The 27,332-nt window shown below is 41.6% G+C and overlaps 2 protein-coding genes and 1 pseudogene across 4 annotated transcripts in view; 2 read left to right on the forward strand and 1 right to left on the reverse strand.

Moving 5' to 3' along the window:
• Positions 1-27,332, reverse strand: part of macf1a (microtubule actin crosslinking factor 1a) — a 564,022-nt gene that overhangs the window by 516,138 nt on the left and 20,552 nt on the right. The gene's annotated exons all lie outside the window — the stretch shown is intronic.
• zbtb8b (zinc finger and BTB domain containing 8B) overlaps positions 1-27,332 on the forward strand; it is a 367,049-nt gene that overhangs the window by 7,264 nt on the left and 332,453 nt on the right. The gene's annotated exons all lie outside the window — the stretch shown is intronic.
• Positions 18,400-19,334, forward strand: LOC140719678 (sin3 histone deacetylase corepressor complex component SDS3 pseudogene; annotated as a pseudogene).

The raw sequence follows: 27,332 nt of genomic DNA on the forward strand, positions 1-27,332 counted from the left end.
TGCCTCTCCTGTTGTATCTGTTGCTTAGAGCTTTATTTTTTGTCACTCACACTGTACTTAGCTGTTCCAATGGGGTCATGACCAGCCCCCTCACCTTCGTTGTAATTTTCACTCACTCTAAACTCATACATCTTAACTCACGTGTTTGGTGACTTTTCACTGGCTCCTGTTCCGACAATACATCAGTTTTAAAATTCTCTTCATGCTTTCAAATCCATCCATGATCTTCTCACCCCCTTCCCCATCATGTCTGTGTGAGACGGCCTGTCTCCCTCACTGTTCTGCCTCTGTGTTCGGTTGAGGATGCTACCAAAGTTCTGCAATTTATGGATTGGACTGGACTCTGTTCGGTTTTCTGTCTTTTATATTCTGTGTTTTTATCCGTTCTTTCTTTTTGTCGTCTGAGCAATGTTCCCTCTAATTTGTAATGACCCAGTGCACAAAAATCTTGTGCAGTTTTTGGCCCAGTGACAATAAAATGTCGCACTGAATCATTTCTTCAATAAAACCAAAATACATAAACCAGTTCTAAAATCTGCAGACAAATCATCACAAGTCTCATGCTGTCAACATCAGAAACCGGAAAAGGAAATGAGATTGTGTGCAATCGTGAAATATCTTTAACTTGCCAACGAGGTAGAGGTTGACAATTTCTGTGCGGAGTTTAAATTCCTTTGTTCGCGAGTAGCAAAAAATGTATGCACGCACACACCTTAGAGAGAACATTGCATCTGAGTGATTTAATTTTCGAACGATCAGTAAGCTTTTTTTGTGCGGGGGGGGAGTTGGGGTTTGATGTACTCCCAGTTCACCCGATTTGTTTTTTTTGCATGGGAGGAGGTGTTGTATGATGCTCTTGTTGCAGTTTTGCAATTTAATTTGGGGCGATCTTAAAGTTTTGTGCCAGGGAGGGTTTTAATGTTTTTCTTTGAATGACTTCTGTTGTTTTCTTTGTTGTGTGGCTATCTGGAGAAGACGAATCTCAGAGTTGTATACTGGAAACATACTTTGGTAATAAATGAATCTTTGAACCTCATCCAACCTTACAAGATTTCTTGATCAATGCACTCCTTAATTTTCAAGATTCAAGTACATTTGTTATCAAAAAATGTATAAATTATACAACCTTGAGATTTGCTTGCTCACAAGCAGCTACAAAGCAAGAAACCTGGAAGAACTCAATTTAAAGAGAGAGAAAAAAATAAAATAAAAACCCAACCCATGCGCAAGAGGGAAAAAAAATACAAGTCATCTGAACAATTGAAGCGAACAACATCATTCCAAACCAAAATTGAGTCCTCAGATCCAAACCCTGGAGCGGCCCGGTGTAGGCCCAAAGCCTCACTTATCAGTTCATCATACTAGTGGGCACGGAGCTGCAGTCTTCATAGCCTCAGCGCCATGGAGATGACCATCACAGAGAACAAGCAAAATCGGCTGTCATCCCGACCGACACCCTGTCTTTGCTGTCTGCCAGGGCTGGTGTTTCAAATGACCCAACGACGGATTAGGGCAAGTCTCCGCTCGCTGGAGAGAGGAGTGGACATCGCGGACAGCGAGCAAAATCGAATTTTTGAGTCCCTAATTTTAACTGCTCCTCCACTGAAAGACATTTTACATCTGCAAGGAGGTAAGTTATAGAATTCCTGTACCAAAACATTTTTAACTCCCTAAGCTTATTTTCAAAATCCCGATCAGAAACTCCCCCCTTTTTCAAGCTGGTACTTCAGTCTGTGTATAGTTTTGCCAAAATGATGGTATTCCTATTATATGTCCTGAAATATTTCATTATAATAGATATGCTATATAATGCAGGTTTTAATTGTTGAAATGCCTATTCCTTAATTTAAAAAACCGCTTTGATCTAAGAGTTAGTATTCTGCCATGTGCAGGTAGTTGAATAGTAACCGTTAGCAATTTCGGATAAGTGGGAATGCTCACCCAATCTGACTGCAGTATGCACACAAGCCCTGTTAAGCCAGGAATTTAAATGTGACTTCTTTCAGGGGACACTTGCAACATCATTGGTGCCGTTATTTTGTTGGCACTACAGTGTAGTGCCTGCTCAAAACTTTTAAGTATCCATGAGGTGCTGTAGAACTTCAGCAGTGGAAGAAATGCCCACCTTCACAATTTAGTGCATAACCTCATAGCCCAGCTCATTCATCGTTCAATTGTTTTCAAACCAGGGGATTAATCCTGGTTCATTGAGGAGAGAATAATTGAACTGAATTTATTACTTACATCCCTCACATACATGAGGAGTAAATATCTTTACGTTACATCTCCATCTATGTGCAATTTATAGTAATTTTTAATAAATAGTATGTACAACAGGACAGTCAATATAGCATAGAAGTACAATTGTATCAGCGTGAATTAATCAGTCTGATGGCCTGGTGGAAGAAGCTGTCCCGGAGCCTGTTGGTCCTGGCTTTTATGCTGCGGTACCGTTTCCCGGATGGTAGCAGCTGGAACAGTATGTGGTCGGGCTGACTCGGGTCTCCAGTGATCCTTCGGACCATTTTCACACACCTGCCTCTGTAAATGTCCTGAATAGTGGGGAGTTCACAACTACAGATGTGCTGGGCTGTCTGCACCACTCTCTACAGAGTCCTGCCATTGAGGGAAGTATAGTTCCCATACTAGGCTGTGATACAGCCAGTTCGGATGCTCTCAATTATGTCCCTGTAGAAAGTCCTTAGGATTTGGGGACTCACGCCAAACTTCTTCAACTGTCTGAGGTGAAAGAGGCACTGTTGTGATTTTTTTCACCACCCAACTGGTATGTACAGACCACATGAGATCCTTGGTGATGTTTATCCCGAGGAACTTAAAGCTGTTTACCCTCTCAACCCCAGATTCACTGATGTCAATAGGGGTTAGGAGCAGCACTAGGTATTTCTAAAAATGAGGTGTCAACATAGCAAAGTTGCTACGAAGGACGATGTGCATGTTAAAACAGCAAAAGCAAAATGCAATGGATAGAGGTAAGTGATCTTATCACATCTCGTCATGAATGGTGCTGAACAATTCAACAGAGGAGGAGGCTCCAGGAACATTCTCATGTCCGCAGTGGTGGGGCCCGGCATGTCAGTGCTAAGAACAAGTCGGAACCATGTGCAGCCATGCTCCAGTGGAATGACTGAGCAGATTTTTCTTCTTGCTTCTTCCTGTTATCTCCACCATCGCAGGAATCAGCCTGCAGGCATTCAATTCCAGACATAGCTTAGGATGCTGACTGCAACAAAAGCTGCAGGACTTTACAGTGTCCCAGTTGCAATACTGAAGGCCTACACCAGACAAGCCCAATAGGCGGACCACGAGAACCAAATGTCTGGACCGTGCCGACCCATTGGCACTTACGTGAACGCACCTGTCATAACATGTAAATAAAGCGTGCGCTGCTCTAATTTATTTTAACCTCATCCCACACCGTACACTTGACCTACGCCCCCGGAGAGCATGCGACATTCACGGGAGAAAGTTGCACTTTCCACATCTGCAGGAGCATTGCGTGAAGAACAAAATGCAGGAGGATCCAGTGATGAAGGATTTTGTGATGAGCCTGGCAGAAAACTTCAGGGAACGATTTGAAAGCTCCCCTAAACTCTCAGGTGACATCCTTCTCTTTCTGAGACAGCCATTCTCCGTTTTGGCTGATGGCCAGTGAACTGCAGGGGCCAAAAGGCTGGTGCCTTCCACAGATGAGGCAACTCTTCAGATGGAGGTCTTGGAAATGAGAACATCTGATTTGCTCAAAGCACAACACAAGGATGTCGGGGTGAGTGACTTTTGCATCAACGTGGTTCCCCAAGCTCAATTCAAAAACACAAGAGCTATTGCAATGCTCTTACTCACACTGTTCCCCTCCACGTACATATTTGAGTCATAATTTTCTTCAATGAACTCTGTCAAGAACCAGGACAGAAACAGACTCTCCAATGCACATCTTGGCCAGTGCCTCAGGATTGCCTCAACAGAATACAGGCCTGACATCAGAAGGATTGCCTCATCCCATCACTGTCATTTCTCTCACTGATTGGTGAGTGAATCAATTTATTTCTGTCCATTTGTCCATCTTATTGTGGTATAATAATATTACAACAACAATAATGCTGATAATTTCACTTATAGCTACACTTCATACTTCAAATGCTACATAGCTGAATTGAAAAGAACAAATAGATTAAATGAGAGAACAGAAACAGTGGAAAAGGCAGTACTACTAAAACTCTTTGTGTGGAAGAGATGTGGTGAAGACTACCATTGTGTGTGTGTGTGTGTGTGTGTGTGTGTGTGTGTGTGTGTGTGTGTGTGTGTGTGTGTGTGTGTGTGTGTGTGTGTGTGTGTGTGTGTGTGTGTGTGTGTGTGTGTGTGTGTGTGTGTGTGTGTGTGTGTGTGTGTGTGTATTTATTTTAAGTCCCAGATGAGTGCTCAGTGTGACAGCTGACAGATGTGATAGCTAGAGTAATAATTAAATGGTTGTTTTTGGACTTATTTTGTTTCAAGAGTGCATTTTTTTTCTTGTGTGACCCACAACACGGGCTTTGAGAATCCCAGGCCTAAATTATTACTACTACTACTACTAATAATAATGATGGCAACAGCAGCAACATCAACATCGCCCATAAAACAACTTACCGGCGCAATGGAAAAAAAAACCCTGGATGTTTTGGCCCTTGGCTTGGCATGTTTGACATAATTTGGCCCTTGTGGAAAACTAATTGGGGTACCCTGGCCTACACTCAGGAAAATTACAATTTCCGGAGCAAATGATGAAGCTCCAGACTGATATATCCAAGGGACTTCTTTAAAAAAAAGTTAGCAAAATAACTTATGAATAAAGAACTAGGCAATTCACCCTCTCAGGATTGCTACACCAGTCAATACGATCATGGCTAATATGCTTCAAACCTCATCTCCTCTTCTTTGCCAGTTAACCAGAGCCTTCAATCTCCTGATCTTTCTGAAATTTACGTGCTTCCTCTGGCAGTGATCCAGCCCACACATCCTTCGGCACGGAGAATTCCAGAGTGTCACCACCCTCTTTGTAAATAAGTTTCTACACACCTCTGTTTTAAATGACCATGACCTAATCTTGTGACTGGGTCTTCCCGTTAAAGATGATCCTACCGGTGGAAACACTTCAAAATCTACCCCACATGCTCCCTTATTATCTTACCTGCTTTGACAAGATCACCCCTCATTCTTCTAAACTCCAACAAATTTAAATCTAATTTCTTTAGCCACCAGTAATAGGACCACCCTCTCAACCTAGGAATTAGCCTGGTGGATCTCTTCTGGACCGCTGCTAACGACAGAATATCCTTTCTTCAAAAGGGGAGTAAAATCTGTGTATAGTACTCCAGATGTGGCCTCATCAGTACTTTGCACAACTGTAAAAATACTGTTCAACAGCTAAACTTCAACCCTGTAGCAATAAAGACCAATATATCATGTGCCTTCCTTACCACTTGCTGGCTGACATTTTGTGATTAGTGCACAAGAACGTCTAGATCCCTCTGTACTTCATTCCCCTGCAGCCTTTTTCCACTTCCTCTTACCCAAGTGTAAGACAGCACCCTTTTCCATCTTCAACTCCATTTGCCAAATTGTCACCCATTCATTTAACTTGCATGTAATCTGTTGTAGAGCCCATATATCATCATGGCAGCATGACCTCCCAATTATCTTTTGTGCTTTCACGGAACTTAGATACCTTGCACTCTTCCCCCCTCCTCCTCATCATTAATAGAAGTTATAAATAATTGAGGAACAAAAACTGATTGTTAGGGCACTGCATTAGTTAAATTCATCCAGCCTAAAAAACGTCTGTTTATTTCAACTCTCTATTGTCTAGGTGACAAATAATCTTTAAACTATCCAAACCCACCTACTCTAATACCAAGAGTTCTTAATTTTATGCTAGCGTTTCATTGAGCATCTCTTAAAATACCTTCTGAAAATCAAAATATATCACATCTACAGGTTCTCCTCTATTGACCTCTTGTTACGCCTTAAAAGGACTCTAGCAAATTTATCAAACGTGATGTACAGTTGATAGAGCCATGTTGACTTATTTTGATTCCATTAAACTTTTATGGTGATGAGCAGTTTCTTCATGATTGAGCTAAGAGGCCTATTGACCTGATGCAAGGTCTCAGCCCAAAATGTCAGCTGTTTGTTCCTCTCTATAGATGCTGCCCGATGCTGCCCGACCTGCAGAGTTCCTCCAGCATTTTGTGTGTGTTACTATTGTTTCCAGATTTTTGTCTTCCTTCCTCTTGATCAATGCAACCATCGTTACAGTTTTCTGGTCCACAGCTACCTTCAGTGAGCTATCCATTGGTTTTAATCTTTCAGAATTTCCCATATATGGGTGAAGATCCATTAGAGTGCAAAATAGCAAAGGAAACAGATAACTAGAAAAGACAGGCCAGTTAGCTTTGTCATGGGGAAAATATCAGGGGCTACTACAACACCGCACAGCAGGCCATTTAGAAGAAAATCCAGGTAACCAGGTAAAGTTAATGTGGTTTGGTGAAAAAAAAGTGCTGTGGATAAAGAGGAAATGGTTGATGTGAGATACCAAGATTTCCAGAAAGTAATGCATCAAAAATTATAATAGACATCATCTTAGGGTCTCAGGAGAAGTAAGATGATGCATTGGCTTTAATTTTTCAAATTTCTTTTGAATTGGGCATTGCCCCATTTGAATGAAAATAGTAAATGTAAATACTAAGTTCAAATAATTTATTATCAAAGTATATATATGTCTCCATAAGTAATCCTGAGATTAGTCTTCTTGTAACTCATTTATTAAAAAAAATGAGTCAGAAAGCTGGATATCAGGCCAGTTACCTTAACATCTGTCATGTGGAAAAAGTTGGAAACTATTATTCAAGAAGATATAGCAGGGAATTTGGGAAAACAGAAAGCAACCAGGGAAAAAAAATATGGTTTGTAAAAGGAAGCAGCATTGGGTGTATCAAGAAATAATGAATTAACCTGTTTTATAAGAATGGAAGTGCCATGTTGTTTGAGGACTAAATGATCCTTCGACACACAGAACAGATCAAAACTTTGGAGTCCTGCAACATCAAGTTATAACTAATAGTGGCCATTTAAGTGCCGAATGAAGGGCTTCACGAACACTCCAAACTACGTTGGTGGCAACGTTAGGAAAGGAACGCAGTAGATGAATTTAAAACATTCCTAACCATCCTAGCCTCCTTAGGATAAAGGTTAGCTTTATTTGTCACATGTATGTCGAAACATGAAAACATACAGTGAAATACATTGCCTGCATCGTGCCTCTTGAAGCCAATTCAATTCATTCCAGAAGGTAGTAAGAAATGGTTGAAAGCATGAGATATGATGAAGATTGCTGGCCTCAACAACATTCCAGTTGTCCAGCGAAAATCAAGGTTAATTGTATTATCATAGGCACAGGTGCAATGAAAACTTATCTACAACCGTATCATAGGCACATAGTATCAGACACAATGTTCACAAGAAAACACAAGTTAATCATAAGTTATACAAAATTATACAAGAAAGATGAAAATTCGAATTTTTTAAAAAAAGTCCATTATGGTGCAAAGAAGTCAAAATGGTCAGTAGTCATAGTATTGCTTTACTCAGGTAGTGATTAGTGTTGTGCAGGTTGAGATCTAAATGGTTACACCACAAGACGTACGAGTAGAATTCGGTCATTTGGCTCATCGAGTCTGCTCCACCATTCAATCGTAGCTGATTTATTACTCCCTCTAAATCCCATTTTCCTGCTGTCTCACCTTAACTTGTGACATCCATACTCAGCAAGAACCTACCAAACTCTGCTTTAAATATACCCAGTGACTTGGCCTCCACAGCTGTCTGTGGCAATGAGTTCCACCAATTCATTGGCTAAGGAAATCCCTCCTTACCTCTGTTCTTAATTGACATAATTATTCTGAGGGTGTGCTCTCTGGTCTTAGAAACATTCTCTCCGCATCCACTCTATCTAGGACTTTCAAGAACAGCTATTTCCCACCTCCTGTGAGTATACGGCGTCTGCTTTTTCTATATCATCCTTCTGCCTTCGCAGTACTGCTTTTTATTTTATATTTGATTTTAAGTCCTCCTCTGTTTATTGTCTGAACTCTGTTTTTGCCCTTTCCTTTCATTTTTAATCATATCTAGACCAAGTGAGATTAGCATATGACCATCTATCATATTACAGTAATGTGTGGGGACATGACAACAGTAATACAACCCCATATTGGATAAAGCAAATTATTGGAAAGCTAATCACAAAACAATGAAATGGGAATATATAATACAAGCGTTTAACATTACTCACCACAGAAATTATTGCAAAAGACTATAGGAGATTGGAGTATTTGGCCATTCATCCCGTTAGGACTGCTTTGCCATTTCATCATGGCTGATCCATTTTCCCTCTCAACTGCATTCTCCTGCCTTCTCCCCGTATCCTGTCATGTCCTGACCAATCAAGAATCTATCAGCCTCTTCCTTAAGTACACCCAATGACTTGGCCTCCACAGCTGCCCGTGGCAACTAATTCCATAGATTCACCACTCTCTGGCTAAAGAAATTCCTCCTAATCTCCTTTATAAATGGGCGTCCCTCGATTCTAAGGCTGTGCCCTCTGGTTCTAGACTCCCCCACTAAAGGAAGCATCCGCTCTATCTAGGCCTTTCAACATTTGATAGGTTTTGATGATTCCCTCCATTCTTCTAAATTCCAGTGAGTGCTGGCCCAGAGCCACCAAACGCTCCTCATATGATAACCCTTTTAGTCCCGGAATAATTTTCGTGAACCTCCTCTAAACCTTCTCCAATGTCAGCCCATCCTTTCTTAGATAGGGGCCCTAAACTGCTCACAATTCTCCAAGTGAGGCCTCACCAGTGCCTTATAAAGCCTCAGCATTGCATCCTTGCCTTAAATTACTGGACCTCTCAAAATGAATGGTAACATTGCATTTGCCTTCCTCACCACAGATTCAACCTGCGAGTTAACCTTCAGGGAATCCTGCACGAGGTCTGGCAAGTCCCTTTGCACCTCAGATTTTTGAATTTTCTCTCCATTTAGAAAACAGTCTCCTAATATATATAAGTCCTTCTGCAGCTTCTCTGCTTCCTCTATACTACCCGCCCCTCCACCTATCTTCATATCATCCATAAACTTACCCACAAAGCTATCAAGTCCCTCATCCAAATCATTGATATATGACATTTAAAAAGCAGTCCAAACACCCTTGAGCAATACCGCTGGTCATCAGCAGCCAATCAGAAAAGGCTCCCTTTAGTCCCACTCTTTGCCTCCTGCCAAACAGGCAATCAGCCAATCCTCTATCCATACTAGTGTCTTTCCTGTAATACCAAGGACTCTTAACTTGTTTAGCAGCCTCATGTGCGGCACTTTAGCAAAGGCCTTCTGAAAATCAACATCCAACAACTCTCCTTTGTCTATTATTTCTGCTTGTTATTTCCTCAAAGAATTCCAACTGATTTGTCAGGTAAGATTTTCCCTTAAGGAAGCCATGCTGACTACAGCCTATTTTATCATATCCCTCCAAGTACCCTGAGACCTCATCCTTTACAATCGACTCCAACATCTTCTCAACCACTGATGTCAGGCTAACTGGCCTATAATTTATTTTCTTCTCCTCAGAATCAGAATCAGGTTTATTATCACCGGCATGTGACGTGAAATTTGTTAACTTAGCAGCAACAGTTCAATGCAATACATAATCTAGCAGAGAGAGAAAATAATAATAATAATAATAATAATAAATAAACAAGTAAATCAATTACATATATTGAATAGATTATTTAAAAATCTGCAAAAACAGAAATACTGTATATTAAAAAAGTGAGGTAGTGTCCAAAGCTTCAAAGTCCATTTAGGAATCAGATGGCAGAGAGGAAGAAGCTGTTCCTGAATCACTGAGTGTGTGCCTTCAGGCTTCTGTATCTCCTACCTGATGGTAACTGTGAGAAAAGTGCATACCCTGGGTGCTGGAGGTCTTTAATAATGGATGCTGCCTTTCTGAGACACTGCTTCCTAAAGATGTCCTGAGTACTTTGTGGGCTAGTGCCCATAATGGAGCTGACTAGATTTACAACCTTCTGCAGCTTCTTTCGGTCCTGTGCAGTAGTCTCTCCATACTAGACAATGATGCAGCCTGTCAGAATGCTCTCCACGATACAACTATAGAAGTTTTTGAGTGTATTTGTTGACATGCCAAATCGCTTCAAACTCCTAATAAAGTATAGCCACTGTCTTGCCTTCTTTATTACTACATCAATGTTTCCCTCCTTTCTTAAAGAGTGGAGTGACATTTGCAATTTTCCGGTCCTCCAGAACCATTCCAGAATTTAGTGATTCGTGAACGATCATTATCAATGCCTCCACTATCTCCCCAGCCACCTCTTTCATTCTCATTCTCCCATTCTCCCACCTGAGATTTTGGGAAAAGAAATTAATCAGAACAATGTCAAATATAATTCATTCTCACCAATGACAGGACTACCAAATGAATTTAGGTTTCACCAAACATCATATGACCACCAACTGAGATATGGGGGCAGCACTGCCAAATGAAATTGGTTGATGCCAGCATGCAGGAGGGTGATTAAGCATCTGGCTATGTTGTGCCACAACAGCAACTTCTCATTCAATGTCAGCAAGACCAAGGAGCTGATTATTGACTTGAGGAGGAGGTAACTGGAAGTCCATGAGCCAGTCCTCATCAGGAAATCAGAGGTGGAGAAGGTCAGCAAATTTAAATTCCTTGGTGTTATCTTTTCAGAGGATTTGTTCTAGTTCCAGCACATAAGTGCAATCATGAAGAAGGCATAGCCTCTACTTTCTTAGAAATTTGCCTAGATTTGGTATTTCATCAAAAACTTAGGTAAACTTCTATATATGTGTGGTGGAGAGTATATTGACTGGTTGTGTCACAGCCTGGTATGGGAAACACCAATGCCCTGGTACAGAAAAGCATACAAAAGGTTGTGGATAAGGCCCTTCCCACCACTGAGCACATCTACACTGAGTGCTGTCGCAGGAAAGCTCCATCCATCATCAAGGACCCCCACCATTCAGGCCATGCTGTCTTCTCGCTGCTGCCATCAGGGAAAAAGTACAGGAGCCTCAGGACCCGCAACACCAGGTCCAGAAACAGTTACTAACCCTCAACCACCAGGCTCTTGAACCAGAGGGGATAACTTCATTCAACGTCACTCACCCCATCACTGAACTGTTCCCACCCAACTGGACTCACTTTCAAGCACTCTTCATCTCGTGTTCTTAACATTTATTACTTACTTATTGTTTTTTTTTTGTATTTGCAGTTTTTTCACAATGGTTTTTGTCTGACCTGTTGGGTGATTCTAGTGTGCTCCCTGTATTTACTAAGATTGCCTGCAAGAAAGGGGATCTCAGGGTTGGATATGGTAACATCTATCTTCTTTGATAATAAATTTACTTTGAACTTTGAAATCACAAATGAGATACGAGAATAGAAACAAAGCTATCACTAGCTGAAAAGACAAAGACTTGAGGACGCTAGCAAACTGAACATATAAAGAAAAATGGTCAAACCAACTTACAAGGGAAAAATGAAGTAAAGCATTCTTGAAAACACAAAACAATTCTCAATTTTTATTGATTTTTTTCCATTACAGAAGTTTGTTTCCGTAGGCCAGGTTCCATTATTCCCTAAAATCCAGTCTTAATGTACACAGATTGCACTTCAGACAGAACATTACCTGAAGATGTATAAATTATTATTAGATTTAAAAAGTAATAACATAGCTAAAATTATCAACAGCAACACCATCTCATTATCTCGCCTGTGAGAAAATATTAAACCTGTGAATCTTTTCTGCAGCAACACACACAAAATGCTGGAGGAACTTGGCAGGTTAGGCAGCATCTATGGAAATGAATAGATAGTCGACCTTTCAGGCCGAGTTCCTTCTTCAGGACTGAGAAGGAAGGGGAGGATTCCAGATTAAAAAGGTGGTTGGGGGGGGGGCGGGGGGCAGAGGGGAAGCTAGCTGGAAGGTGATAGGTGATGCCAGATGGGTGAGAAAAGTCAAAGGCTAGATGAGAAGGAATCTGATAGGAAAGGAGAGTGGACCACGGGAAGGAGAAGGGGACCCAGGGAAAAGTAATAGGCAGGTGAAAAGAGATAAAAGGTCACAGTGGAGGGTAGCGGAAGGTTGGGGGTGAAATTTGTGTACCGGAAGGAGAAAGTGATATTCATGCCATCAGGATGGAGACTACCCAGGCAAAATATAAGGTGAAGCCCTTTGATTGACTAACACCTCAACCCATGCCTGTGCCTGTAACTTCCAATGCAGCCACTAAGATTTGCAAATGGATTCAGTGTTGCCTGAAACACTAGATCTGGCTCAGCATGTAAAGTGAGACAGAGAAAATAGATTTTTATTATTTAAAGCATCAAAGAGATACAAGACATTCAAGGGCACAATTCACAGTGCAGCATTGTGAGGCAAACAGACAGCTCAAGAGCACTGAAGTATTATTTGGTTATTCTCTGCCTGAATATTTATTGAAGCAAGTAACAAAGGGAGGGATTCAAAGCACCAAACATCCTAAATTGATGATAAGTTGATGAAGAACACTCAACTAACTGCAGTAAAATCAGAAAATGCTGGAAACACAAAGATATTCACCATGACCACAGGGAAATACCCACGAAATGGAAACTTCTGAAATTGAGTGATCCCCAAAATGTCAGACAAGCCTTCTTTTCATTCTGTGTGTAATATTTCTTGTTGGAAGTGACAATGCAAGAAGCTTAAACAATTGGCAGCTTGTGACCTGATTCCATAGTTGAAGACATTGCATGTGCAAAGCGACTTGGAAATCCTAGGGCAGGATTCTCTAAAAGTTATCCCGCACGTTAAGTCAGTAATTAAGAAGGCAAATTCAATGTTAGCATTCATTTCGAGAGGACTAAAATATAAAAGCAAGGATATAAGGCTAAGGCTTTATAAGGCATTGGTCAGACCACGTTTGGAGTATTGTGAGCAGGACTCTCACCTCCAGGTTTAGGAACAGTTACTACCCCTCAGCCATCAGGCTCTTGAACCTACTGGGATAACTTCACTCACCCCATCATTGAAATTTTCCCACAACCTATGGACTCACTTTAAAGGACTCTTCATCTCCTGTTCTCGATATTTATTGCTTATTTATTTATTATTATTATCTTTCTTTTTATATTTGCACAGTTTGTTGTATTTTGTCTGTTGATCACCCATGTTGGTGTGGTCTTTCATTGATTCTATTGTGGTTATAATTCTGTTACGGATTTATTGAGTATGCCCGCAAGAAAATGAATCTCACGGTTGTACATGTACATATTAACTTTGATAATAAATTTACTATAAATTTGCATGTGAATTTTGAACTTTCAGTTTTGGGCCCCGTATCTAAGAAAGGATATGCTGGCACTGGAGAGGGTCCAGAGGAGGTTTACGAGAATTATCCCAGGAATGAAAGGGTTAATATATAAGAAGAGTATAGAAGAATGAGTGCGGGATCTCACTGAAACCTATCGGATTTTGAAAGGCCGACATAGAATGGACATAGAGAGGATGTTTCCAATAGTGAGAGAGGCTAGGACCAGAGGAACCAGCCTCAGAATTGAAGGACATTCCTTTAGAACAGAGACAAAGAAGAATTTCTCTAGCCAGAGGGTGGTGAATCTGTAGAACCCATTGCCACATATGGCTGTGGAGGCCGAGTCATCGGGTATACTTAAAATAGAGGATGATAGATTCTTGATTAGTAAAGACGTCAAAGGTTACGGGGAGAAGGCAGGAGAATAGCATTGAGAGGCACAATGACTGGATGGCAGAGCAGACTCGATGGGCTGAATGGCCTCATCCTGTACCAATGCTGTATGGTCTTATGGCCTTATGGTCCTACATTAAACAACAGTCATAATGCCTTATTTAAACTCAGAAAAGTTTCACTACTAAGCTTTGTTCCACATAACAAATGGCAATCATGATATTCTCACTTCGAAATAAAGTAATCATAAGAGAACAAGATTTGGATGGTCACTCAAGTTGGCAAAACCAGGGCAGCCACCAATTACTTGGCACTTCAACACCATAATCAGGTGGCATGGCAGTTAGCAAGATGCTTATTACAGCTCAGGGCATCGGAGTTCAGGGTGGAATTCTGGTGTCCTCTCTAAGAAGTTTGTACGACCTTCCTGTGAGTGCATGGCTTTCCTCCAAGTGCTCTGGCTTCCTCCCACAGTGCAAAGATGTACCAGTTAGAGCTTTAATTGGTCATTGTAGATTGTCCTGTGATTAGGCTGGTGGGTGGCCAGTGCGGCTCGTTGGGTCAGAAGGGCCCGTTCAGCACTATCTCACTAAATGAGTAAATAAATATTTATAAATGGAGCAACTTGGGCGACAATGAACTGAGTTAGCCACTCGATACTTTGAGGCAATAAGATTTGAACATGGCAAAAAAATTCTGGTATACAAGTTAAAGCTGAGGCTAACTAATCTTGCTAGTGTGCAGGATTGCACCACTGCTCTAGTTCTGTGTAGTGAGCCACTGTGCGTATTCGACATTTCTCCTGACCCTAACGCAGTATGCTGAAATTTACTTTCACCTACCAACAAGAGTACTTATCATAATTAAGAGCACTATGTTTAAACGCACAAATAATATTTCAATCATTCTGTATGATCCCTGCCTCTCAACACGTCTCTAGGCAGCTCAAAGACAATTGAGATAATTGAGATGCAATCAAGTAATGCAGAGTTATTGAAACATGTAACTATGTTAAAAGCTGACAATGAAATTCATGAAGGAAATTAGGGAACAATGAGAAAAGAATCCAATTTTTATTATTATTGTGTGAGAAAAGAAGATAAAAGGGTAATTAAACAATTAAGAAGTAATGAGGTAAAATGAAATATAGACACAAATCTGTAATGCTGGAGGAACTCAGCAGGTCAGGCAGCGTCTATTGAGAGGAATAAACAGTAGACGTTTTGGGCCCAGACCCTTCGTCTGACCTGCTGAATTCTTCTAGCATCTTGTGTGTGTTCCTCTGGATTTCCAGCATCTGCAGAACCTCTTGTGTCCCTGGTTTCCTCCCTCAGTCCAAAGATGTTGGTAGGTGAATTGGTATTAGTAAATTGTCCTGTGATTTGGCTAGGGTTAAATCGGGGGTTGCTGGGCGGAGAGGGTCGAAAGGCTGGAAGAGCCTATTCTATGCTGTATCTCAATAAATAAATAATGGAATTGTGGGTGGAGAGTACTATTTACGTCACTCTGTCAAAAGATGGCAGTGCTGGCACAATTAGATGGGTAACGGTACGATACCTGAAGCAAATCCTGGTGACAAATATTTTTGCAGCACTGAATGTCAGTGGCACCCATTGTCGTTTACACATTGCAGGAAATCATAAACCACAAAAGGCAAGTTAAAGTGAAAAGGTGGTCACCTTTACCAGGGCAGTGCTTGGAGTATTAGATAAAACTCTGTATAGTATTTGAATATCACTTATAAATAGTATGACACAGGAACTTCAAACAAGCGCTACCATTGCCCAGATAATTGCCAGTGAAATGGACTAATAATGCCTTTCCGGACAATCACTGGGTAGGTGAAAAGGAAGTGCTGCAGCCCCATGTATTTCAATAAGCTCACTTAGTCTACACCACATCAAGGGAAATGGATTGCTATTTCCATATCCCTGAAAGCAAGCCTGCATTATTGCCAATCCAGCACAAGTCAAAATGTTATTTCTGAGAAGACTGTCTAGCTCCAGCACTCTCATGGTGGAGTTATCAAAATAGTTGGTATTATTCAGCTGAATCCCAGCCCCAACTGATCGATCGAGTCGAGCATGATGTTCTCCTAAGGCAGGGGTTCCCACCCTGGGGTCCAGGGACCCCTCGGTTAATGGTAGGGGTCCACGGCATAAAAAAAGTTGGAAACCCCTGTCCTAAGGGGTTACTCCCTTAATGGAGAATGCCTGTGCATGACCTTGATTAACATGGGGAGGCTGAAGCAAGGGCAGCCCCCACACGGTCTATGGCAGATTGGGGTCGGGGTCTAGTGCAAGATGCAAGATGACAGCCTTCCTCCGCCTTCACTGATGTTGTAATGTGTCACCATTGTCCACCGGGTACACTGTCGAGGTCTTGGTGGACCTGCTCTTTATCTGGAAACTCCCCCTTGACCTTTCTGCCATGGGTGACCCTAACGGGAGTTGGGCTCCAGACAGCATCACTCACAAGCTTCCCCACCACGACAAGGTGGTGATCCAGCAGTACTACACTTTCAAACGCTACATATTTAACAAGGCCAACTGCATCAATGTTACACAGCTACTCTCAACATTAGGAACAAAACGTTCATCTTGCTGGCCGTGGAAAATAAAATAATCTAGACAAAGGATGTTTGTGTCCTTCTTTGTAAAAGTTTATTTAAGATAAGGATATCTGGGGAGAGAGGAATTATAAATCTTTAAAGTTGAGTTCACTGTCAGATGCACAAGTGCATGTAATTCACGGGTGTAATTCACACATGTGATGGACATGTATGGACAGATGCAATGGATAACTTACTGGCGGTAGAATCACAGGCACATCAGAACCAGAATCAGGTTTTGTACCGTATAGCCTACAGTATAATAAGGGACTACTTTATGTTTTAGTAACACGCCGTTGAATGCGCTATTAGGCACATATTGAGCAAGCATCATTAGATGCGTATTGATCTGTACATGCACAACAAATTGGCGACGAGGTTAATGAACCTACATCATATTGGAACGCCTGTTTTAATTGATAACGACACTCGGAGGAAGAGCGCAAGGAACGAGCCAAGGAGCAGGAGAAGGAGGCAGAGCAAGGACGCAAGTCTGAAAGGAAGTGGGAGCACAGCCAGGATCGGGAACGTCAGGAGACCAAGAGACACAGTCGGAGCCATAGCACGTCCAGGTGAGACCACTGGCAGTGCTGAACCCAGGGGCTGAATAAACTGAATCTGAATCTGAAGGTCTGCCTGCCCCAGAAGGGAGATAAAAAGGAGCGACACACACACATCTAGACAGAGTGCGCTCATGGCGCTAGCAAAGAGGACACATAAGCCAAAAAGAAAACAAGGGAAAATGGGGCTAAATTAACATAACAAAGATGGTGATGATTGGAACCATTACAGCACTTGATAGTGGCAATGAAGACTGGGCAATTTACATTGAAAGAGTGGAGTTATATCGTGAGGCTAACGGTGTTTATAATGAAAAGAAAGCCAGTGTCTTACTCAGTATTGTGGGAGCAAAAATATATGGGCTGCTATGGAGCTTGTTAACCCCTGAAAAGCCAGCTGACAAAACCTTCAAGCAAATAGTAGACACTCCCCAACAGCATTTAAACCCCAAACCACTGGTCATTGCTGAAAGATTTAAATTTCACAAATGGAATCAGAGCAAAAATGAAAGCATTTCTGAATATTGTGCTGAATTGCGCAAATTATCAGAACATTGTCAATTTGGAGCGGGTCTATCGGACGCATTGAGGGACAGGTTAGTGTGTGTCATGCACTGTGAAACCACACTGAAGAAGCTCCTGGGTGAAAAAGACCTTACATTAGAGAAGGCGTTGAACATTGCAACATCAATGGAAACAGCAGCACGGGGTGCTTCAGAGACACAACAAAAATCTCTGGAATATACTACGAATAAAATGTCACTGAGCAGAACTGAAGGAAAGGAATGTTACCATTGTGGGAACATGTCACATGACCCTGATGACTGTTGGTTTAAAGACAAAGAATGCAGACACTATGGCAAACAGGGCCACATTGGCAGGAAAAGGACAAAATACAGAGAAACAAGAAACCCCAGAAAGGAAAACACAACAACGTGCACAAAATGGAAGAAAGCAGTTCTGATGAAAACGACTCTGACGAAAGTGAATTGTCTTGTCTGCAATTTCACAGCGTGAAAGTGACAGATGATCGAAGAGTAATAAGGATCACGCCACAAGTGGCAGGCATGAGACTGAAAATGGAGTTGGATACAGGCTCAGCTTTAACAGTGATCTCTGTACACGACTATAAACGACTGTTTTCTCACATACCTCTGAAACGAACTAAACTACTACTAAAGACTTACACAGGACAGAAAATGTGTCCCAAAAGAAAAATTAAAGTGACAGTGACCTACGGAGACAAAACACAGCAGCTGAACCTCTACGTACTGAGAAATGGAGGACCACCGTTGCTGGGACGGGAATGGCTCAGGAAAATCCAGTTGGATTGGCACACCACCAAGGCACTAGATGTGTCAAAAGGAGGGCAGCTCAACAGGGAAGATGTCTGCAGCTCTCCTCTCACCCATTGTCAACTATTACAATGACGAGGCGGAGCTAGACAGCGTCGATGTTGAGGACGAATGCAGTATCCGTGGCCACGACTAGGATGAAGATACAGAGGATGCAAGGGAGACAGATATTGCCAATAAGCAGAATGATGAAGACCACCTGGAAGTAAAAGAGCAGATGTACCAGCAGAAATTGGCATCTCTCAAAAGACAGCTCCAGCAGTTACAGCAAGGCACTTTGCAGGAGTATCAGGAAAGGATGAAGAAACTAGACCAACAATAAAAGGAAGGAATACGAAATGCAGAGCTTTTTCTGCAACTGGAGACAGAACAAGTGGAAAGGAATTATATTAAAGAGAAGAAAGCAGCAGTGAAGGCATTTGAAGATAAAAAGATTGAGTTAGAAGAAAAGAAAAAGATGATTGAAAATGAGAGGCTAACAATGGAACTCACACGGGATTCTATGGAGATAAATCCAATAATGACTAGGAAACTAAGGAGGAGACCTAATGACCCTGTTCCAATTACAGACAAAAGACAAAAACCTGCACCTGAGCAGTTAAATTACTTGTTAACAGATGAGCAGATAATGGAAAATCTGCAAACTCTCAATAAGCTTAAATCTCCGAAAAGACCAGCATCTCCGTCTTCTCCTGAGCATCTTCCCAGCACTCCTGCTGAATCACCAGCACAAAGATATGAAGCACAAATAGAAGCTGGAAAGTTATATTACGATAAGAGATGGTATCATGAAGGTCAGGCTATCTATTTGGAATCTAAGGAGAATATGAAGATTGGCTGTGTAATTACGGTAGCTCAGTTGGATCAAATGAGATATGGGTAAGGAAGGCAAGCACAAAGATGCGTGTATATCTAGGACAGCTGCACAGAGGAGTCTTCATTATACGGAGGTGATCGGCTGCCTAGAACTCTTAGCAAGTTGAAAGTGCACATCTTCTTAACTCCCTATGCTCAGAGGTCAACTTTTCATGACTTTTATATGGAAATCTGTATTAAAACAAACAAGTTATTGACAGACATTACCCAGAGAGGCAGAGAAGACCCCCCCCCGAGACTTGAGTTATAAATGGGACTTAGACCAAAAGTAAAAAAAAGGACTTGTTATAATTTGATATTATTAAGTTACTAAATGGTAGGCGTTTGTATGTTAAGGGTAAACATATTTGTTTAGCATAGTGCTCCAGTAACAAAAACAGTTAATACACTATTAAATAAAAGGGGAAGAGTGTACCGTATAGCCTACTGTATAATAAGGGACGACTTTATGTTTTAGTACCACGTCGTTGAATGCGCTATTAGGCACATATTGAGCATGTGTTATTAGGCGCGTAATGATCTGTATGTGTGTGTTAAAAAGTTCGTTTTCTGCCAGTAAAGAACCATAAAACTTAGCTCCTGTCTCCAGCGTTCTTATTAATAGCATTGTTGTGTAGCCAGGTCACATACACAACAGGTTTAATATCACCGGCATATGTCATGATACCTGTTAACTTTATGGCAGCAGTACAATGCAATATATGATAAATAAATATAGAGAGAAAAACCTGAATTGCAGTAAGTATATATATATATATACTTATATATATATATATATATATATATAAATATGTATATTAAATAGTTAAGTTAAATTATGTAGTGGCAGAAAACAGAAATAAAAAAGTAGTGAGATAGTGTATATGGGGTCAATATACATTTAAAAATCAGATGGAAGAGGGGAAGGAGCTCTTCCTGAATCACTGAGTGTGTGTCTTTAGGCTTCTGTATCTCCTTCCTGATGGTAACAATGAGAGGAGGGCATGTCCTGGGTGGTGGGGGAGCTTCCTAAGGCACAGCTCCTTCAAGATGTCTTCAGTACTACGGGGGCTAGTACCCACGATGGAGCTGACTGATCTTCCAAGTTTCTGCAGCTTACTTCGATCCTGTGCAGTAGCTCCTCTCCCCACCCCTTTCCATACCAGACTGTGATGCAACCTCTCAGAATGCTCTCCATGGTACATCTGTAGAAGTTTACGAGTGTTTTAGTTGACAAACCAAATCTCCTCAAACTCCTGAAATATAGCCGCTGTCCTGCCTTCTTTATAGCTGCATCGATATGTTGCTTCCAGGTTAGGTCCTCTGAGATATTGACGCCCAGGAACTTGAAATAGCTCACTCTCTCCACTTCTGATCCCTCTATGAGGATTGCTGTGTGTTCTCTCGTCTTGCCCTTTCTGAAACCCACAATCAGCTCTTTGGACACCGACACTGAGTGCAAATTTGTTGCACATAGCATCATATAAGCAACATTGAGAAGAAAAACATCCATTAAACATGAATTCTACACATTTTTAAACCAGAAAACACAACTAGAACAAAAAAATTAAAGTACACTTTAGTGCAAAGTGGTCAAAGTAACACACACAAAATGCTGGAGGAACTCAGCAGGTGAACTCATCATCTATAGACAGGAATAACCAGTTGATGTTTCGGGCCCAGATCCTTCATCTAGTCTGCTGAGTTCCACGAGCATCTTGTATGTGTTCCTCCAGATTTCCAGCATCTGCCCAACCTCTTGTGTTTGTAAAGTGATCACTGTGTTGCTAAGCTGCAGTGATCAGGGTTTCGCCAGTTATTTCAAAAACTGAATGATTGAAATAATGCTTATCATTTCTTTTGTGAAAGGATAAACAAAACTTCAATTTGAATAAAGTTATTTAAGTTATCATTGAACGTGCATAACGCTTTGGTACGTTCAAGTGGAATTGGAGTTGAGTGTTGTAAAATAAAGGGAGGGGTAACATTCTCTACAGTTTCAAACTGCACTTCACATTCAGTCAGAGGGTACTCAGTGACAATGGCAATACGCCAGTGATGGTACAATGTCTCCTTGACTTCCTCACGTTAACACAAATAACCTCACTGCTCCCTTGCCATCTTCGTAGCGATCGTGTTATGTTAAAACTTACAATCTCTCCCAATTCCAAATGTCCTTGTACTTCATCTGAGGTCGTATGCGAAATACAATAGTCTAAACAGGTCATGAAAGAATTATTAGCAGGATGTCTTTTCACAACCTCAGGATATCCCAAAGCACTTCACAGCTAATGAAGCAGAGTTCCCGAGGTAGCGTAAAAAAAACAGCTGCGTATTTACTCGGTGCAAGATCCCATTAACAGAGGTATAATAGAGACCAGATATTCAGAGATGGCCCTCTTGCTCTTCTATGATGTTGTTTACATTCAGCTGGCAGAGAGTGGGGTGGGGGGCCCTATTTAATGCCTCATCTGAAAGGCAGCACAATGGACTGTGTGCTGTGCAGTATGGTTCAAGTGTTTGGTTAAGCTTCTGGAGCGGGGCTTGAACTCACAACTATCTGCCTTGGGACGTGAACATTGCAGTCTGAGTCAGATTGTAAACTGTCACTGACTCAATCAAACACAACTGCAGGAACTCCTGCAAAATTGGGCCGCCTTTCCACCTCCCTGCCGGTGATTCGCTTTTGTTTAATTTCTTGTTTTAGTTCCACAGTTTCTGCCTCAGTTTCTTCCTCTTCCTGCTTTTCCTCCATCTTGACATCAATCGTTTGGTGCAAACATAAAAAGTTGTAAGTTGTTTAACAAATACCAGCAAGTGCTTCAGACTAGCAGAAATGCTGAAGATTTAGAAAAGTACGTAACCAAAATCCCCATACATTGACAAGTCCGGAAAATGTAGTGTAGACCATCAGGAACCAGCCATATGGATCATCTGCATGAGACAATCTGCAGATGCAGATGCTGGATATCCGAGCAACCGATACAAAATGCTGGAGGAACTCAGTAGGCCAGGAGGCATCTATGGACAAGACGGGTGACCCCAGCCACTATCAATATTCTTCAGAGATTGTCTGCCTGGTGTCAGTGGTAGCATAACCAGGACTTGTGACATACACCAGCTGCTCATACAACCACCCACCTCATGGCTTCACATGACCCTAATCGGGGGGGCTAAACAGGTGCTACATCTTGTCCAAGGGTGGCCTGCGGGCTAGCAGCGTGGAGAAGCGCCTTACACCTCCTTTGGTAGAGATGTGTCTTCACCCCACTTCCCTTCTGCAATCAGTGGCAATGCAATATTGCTGACTGCTGAGCTCATAAAAGGATGTTTACAAAGTCTTAGATTTCCACAATCCTAATGTGACTTCCAATCTGGAAATCTTTTATAGGGCATCTGTGGCATCCAGGAACAGCTAATAAGACTATCTGTGGAAGTTTCACTGGCAGTAAACTAGAAAGTGGAATGCAGTGATTATAATTAACATTTCTTACCTTCTTTTGAAATAACAGTAAGTTTGGGTCTTGGGCCTGACGAAGAAGCTTAAATTTTCTATGCAGATAAAAACTGTTAATCATATACAGTATTTTATTATTTTAAATTCTTGAAGTTGACATCCTCACCTTGACGGACCTCAATGTCATATGTTGTATACACACTTTGATAATAAATGTACTTTGACTTTGATCATGGAGAGCATTCTGATTGGCTGCATCACCATCTGGTAGGGGGGAGGAGGTGGGGCTTCTGCACAGGATCGAAGAAGTTGCAGAAACTTGTACAATTGGTTAGCTCCATCATGGGTAGCCTCAGAAGTATCCAAGACATCTTCAAGGAGCAGTTCCTTAGGAAGGGAGTGTCCATCATTAAGGATTCTCATCATCCATGTCATTCCCTCTTCTCATTGTTACTGTCAGGAAGGAGGTACAGAAGCCTGAAGGCACAAACTCAGCGATTCAGGAATAGCTTCTTCCCCTCTGCTATCCAATTTCTGAAAGGACACTGAACCCACGAACGCTAGCTTACTACTCTTTTTCTCTATTCTGCTTTTTTGCACTTCTTATTTTAACTTAACTATTTAATATGCATATATATAAAACTACTGTAATTCAGTTTTTTTCTATATTTAACATGTAATGTACTGCTGCAGCAAAGTAAACAAATTTCCCGACATATACTGGTGTGATATTAAATCTGAATCTGGAATGGGGGAATAACATATCACACTTGCAAAACCGGCTTGCCAAGTGCAGATGGGTTATTCAGTGGTAATTGTGACTTAGTGGGCTAGAAAGTGTTTACATAAAGTGTCCCCACAATGGCAATTGTGAAAATTGTACAAAGATTTAAAAAAATCTTTGCAGAATTGCAACGTTTGCAGATGGGGTATCATGCTGTGCTAAAGCTTTATAGTTTCCCTTGCAATGTACTGCAAGTGCCCTTTGGAGAGGGAAAGCAGAAGTCCATGAGCCAGTCCTCATTGAAGGATCAGGAGCTGAGAGGGTTAGCAACTAAATTCCTGGGTGTTACTATTGCAGAGGAGCTGTCCTGGACCCAGCACGTAACTGCAAAGAAAACACCGCAGCACCACTACTTCCTGAAAAGTCTGCGAAGATTTGGCGTGACATCTAAAACTTTGACAAACTTCTATAGATGTGTAGTGGAGAATGTATTGACTGGCTGCATCATGGCCTGGTATGGGAACACCCAATGCCTTTGAACAGAAAATCCTACAAAAGGTAGTGGATTCAGCCCAGTGCATCACACGTAAACTCCTCCCAACCACTGAGCACACTAACATGAAGCACGGTCATAGAAAAGCAGCATCCATCATCAGAGATCCCCACCACCCAAGCCATGCTCTTTTCTTGCTGCTGCCATCAGGTAGAAGGTACAAGAGCCTCAGGACTCGCACCAGCAGGTTCAAGAACATGTACTACCCCTCAACCATTGGGCTCTTGAATGAAAGGGGGACAACTACTCTCACTTGCCCATCATTGAAATGTTCCCACAACCAATGATCTCTCTTTAAGGACTCTTTACCTCATTACCTCAGGTTCCTATTATTTATTCCTATTTATTTATTTTTGTAGTTGCACAATTTGTTGTCTTCTGCACTCTGGTTGATCTCTCATTGATCTTGTTATAATTACTTTTCTATAGATTTGCTGAGTATGCCCACAGAAAAGTGAATATCAGGGTTGTATATGGTGACATATACATCCTGTACTTAGATAATATAATTCACTTTGAGCTTTGTTGTCCGCGTATATCCAGCGGGTTTCATTTTTTCAGCCAGTTTTTAAAGAGACGTGCAAGCAATATTCTTCCACCTGTGGTGGGTGCCATTGATTGAATGATGCTACAATGTTAGGAGGCAGGTTGGAAACTGCACTTTAGTGATTAGTGTGTGTGTGTGTGTGTGTGTGTGTGTGTGTGTGTGTGTGTGTGTGTGTGTGTGTGTGTGTGTGTGTGTGTGTGTGTGTGTGTGTGTGTGTGTGTGTGTGTGTTACTCTGGATTTCCAGCGTCTGCAGAATCTCCCAGGGTCATGAGAGTGTGGAATGAGCTGCCAGTATGAGTGCTGCGTGCAAGCTCGATTTCAATGCTTAAGTGAAATTTGGATAGGTACATGGGCGATGGTCCAGGTGCAGGTCAATAGGACTAGGCAGCTTAAATGGTTCAGCATGGGCTAGACAGGCAGAAGGGCCTGTTTCTGTGCTATACTTTTCTGTGACCTTTGTGTTTGTATTAAAAACCTTGCCCACATGTTCTTTAAGGAAGAGGACCAGAGAAATGCTCCAGAATTATGGCAGATTCTCCCAAGTCGGAGGTTGTTGGGGGATCTGTATGTGTTACACGAGCGTGGCAGTGGACGAACCCAAGTGTGAACACGTGCGTGGAGGCAGAGTCGGGAGAGAGAGCTGCTAATGAGAGAGAGTGATGAAGAACTGAGGTAGAGGCATCTGCTACAGATAAGAGAGAGAGAGAGAGAGAGAGAGAGAGAGAGATGAATGATTTATGTATTATGGCTTCTTCACTGATTATTTACCTTTTGCTACAAGGACACTTTGCTCGTTAACATTCTTGCTGAGACAGCAGGGAGTGGACTAGTTTGATGGACATAGACATATTGAGTTGATGGATGGCTGATACCCCGTCAGTGGGGATTAAAGACAGGTCTGGGGAAACACCCTCAGACACACCAGTGGACACTGAAAGAGTGTTGTGCACCCACAGGAAGGTGGGGGCCTGGAGGATCGGTTCAAGAGAATCAGTCTGGAGTATGGTGGATGAAGGCAGACCAGTGGGGACTTGTGTGTGTGTGTCCGCCCTTGCCTGGGTGACGAGTCCATCACTGAAGAACAGTCTAGCCTGGAATGGAAGGGTCATAATCGGTGACTCCAATGGTACAACAGAACAAGAAGACGATGAAAGTTTTCCTGCTGCAGCTGCTCATCTCTTGCTCTCTCTCTCTCTCTCTCTCTCTCCAACATTGCAACACAACAACAACTACCTCAACACGAACTGAACTGAACTCTATATTCTCCTATGACAATACATTTACTCCTAGACTTTGATAGAGGTTGTTTTTTTTACTGTTGATTATTATTCCTACACTTCTGTTTTTATTATTGCTAACCTGTTTTATATGTATATTGGCATTTTTGATACTGTATTGTTTAGTTTACTAATAAACACCTTTAGTTACAGTACCACCAGACTCCAATGTATCATTCCATTTCTGCTGGTCTGTTAAACCAGTTGCGGGGTACATAACAGATAGATGTCATTAACAGCAGCGTGGAATGATTCTCAGGGTTGAAAGATGAGACCAATCGTGTCCCTAAGCTCCATGGGAAAGGCAGACAAGGCAACTTCTTCATTCTCAATGTGGCAGAAGGTTAGAGATCTCAATGAGGACAAAGTATGGAGTTTGAGTTTTGCTTTTTTTAAAATAGCCAAGTTTCAGAGCAACACACACAAAATGCTTGAGGAACTCAGCAAGTCAGGCAGCATCTAAAGAGTCGGGTCGAGTCACTTCAATGCAAAATCTCCTGTGTTTATAGTTTCAGAGGGAAGGTTTTTACAGCCTGCCTGTGCTGGAAGTAAGCATGAGATTAATGTTGCATGTTGCATTACAGTCAGAACAATTTTATGCTCATATTCAAATTATTCCCATTCATTCAAAGACCAGATAACCTGTTTATAGTTTATTCCCATGGTCACCTGGTTTTGCCGTACCCTATCAGAGGTTCCCCTTTCCCCACCCTCCCTGCAGTTCATAAAGTTTTTATTTTCTCCTTCCTAGTTCTGCAAAAGTGTCTTCAATCTGAACGTTAGCTCTTCCCACAGATGCCACATGATCTGCTCGACATTTCCAACATTATCTGTCGCTATTTAAAATTTCCAGTTTTTTGTTCTGATTTTCACGAGACAAATTTTCCAGTGGGTGCTCGGACACCGAGAATGTGAACGACATATTTTCTGTGCCGACCCTCAGAAGCCCTTGCCTACTTTTTTTTTTGCCTTTGCAAAAGTGAATCTCTGGCCTAGCATGTTACACACCTCATTCAACAAGACCACCCACTATTAGAATCAGAACTCTCTGTGGAAAGAAAGGCCACAGGCCCAATGAAAGAACTAATTACTTCCACTTGCCTGTTCTTTAACACAGAACAGCAATGACTTGTTTTTCGTTTTAAGCAAATATCCAGTTCCCTTTTAAATGCTGCCATTTAATCTGGTTTCCCTCTCCTTTCAGTCAATGCATTTCAGATCATAGCAATTTACAAGGTAAATTTTTTTAAAATCTGATGCCCTCTCTTCTCTGTTAACTACTTCAGCCAGGAGTCTTCACCCCAGACTGCGGATCCTTCAGAACTCCAAACCCATTTGCATCTCTCTCACTTGCCTCTTAATCTTGATAAATTTATTCATTGCAAATGCCTGGCATGATAGTGAATATCTGCACTTTTTTAACTTGCATTTACCTAATTCTACTGCACCTACAGCACTCCACTCACTCGGCCCAAGTCAACTCTGCAACTTGACTTCTAACTTTTCGTGGCTCTATTAAAAATTCAACTTGAAACTATAATCAGAACATA

This window comes from Hemitrygon akajei, chromosome 32, assembly GCF_048418815.1.
Source record: "Hemitrygon akajei chromosome 32, sHemAka1.3, whole genome shotgun sequence".
NCBI lineage: Eukaryota > Metazoa > Chordata > Chondrichthyes > Myliobatiformes > Dasyatidae > Hemitrygon > Hemitrygon akajei.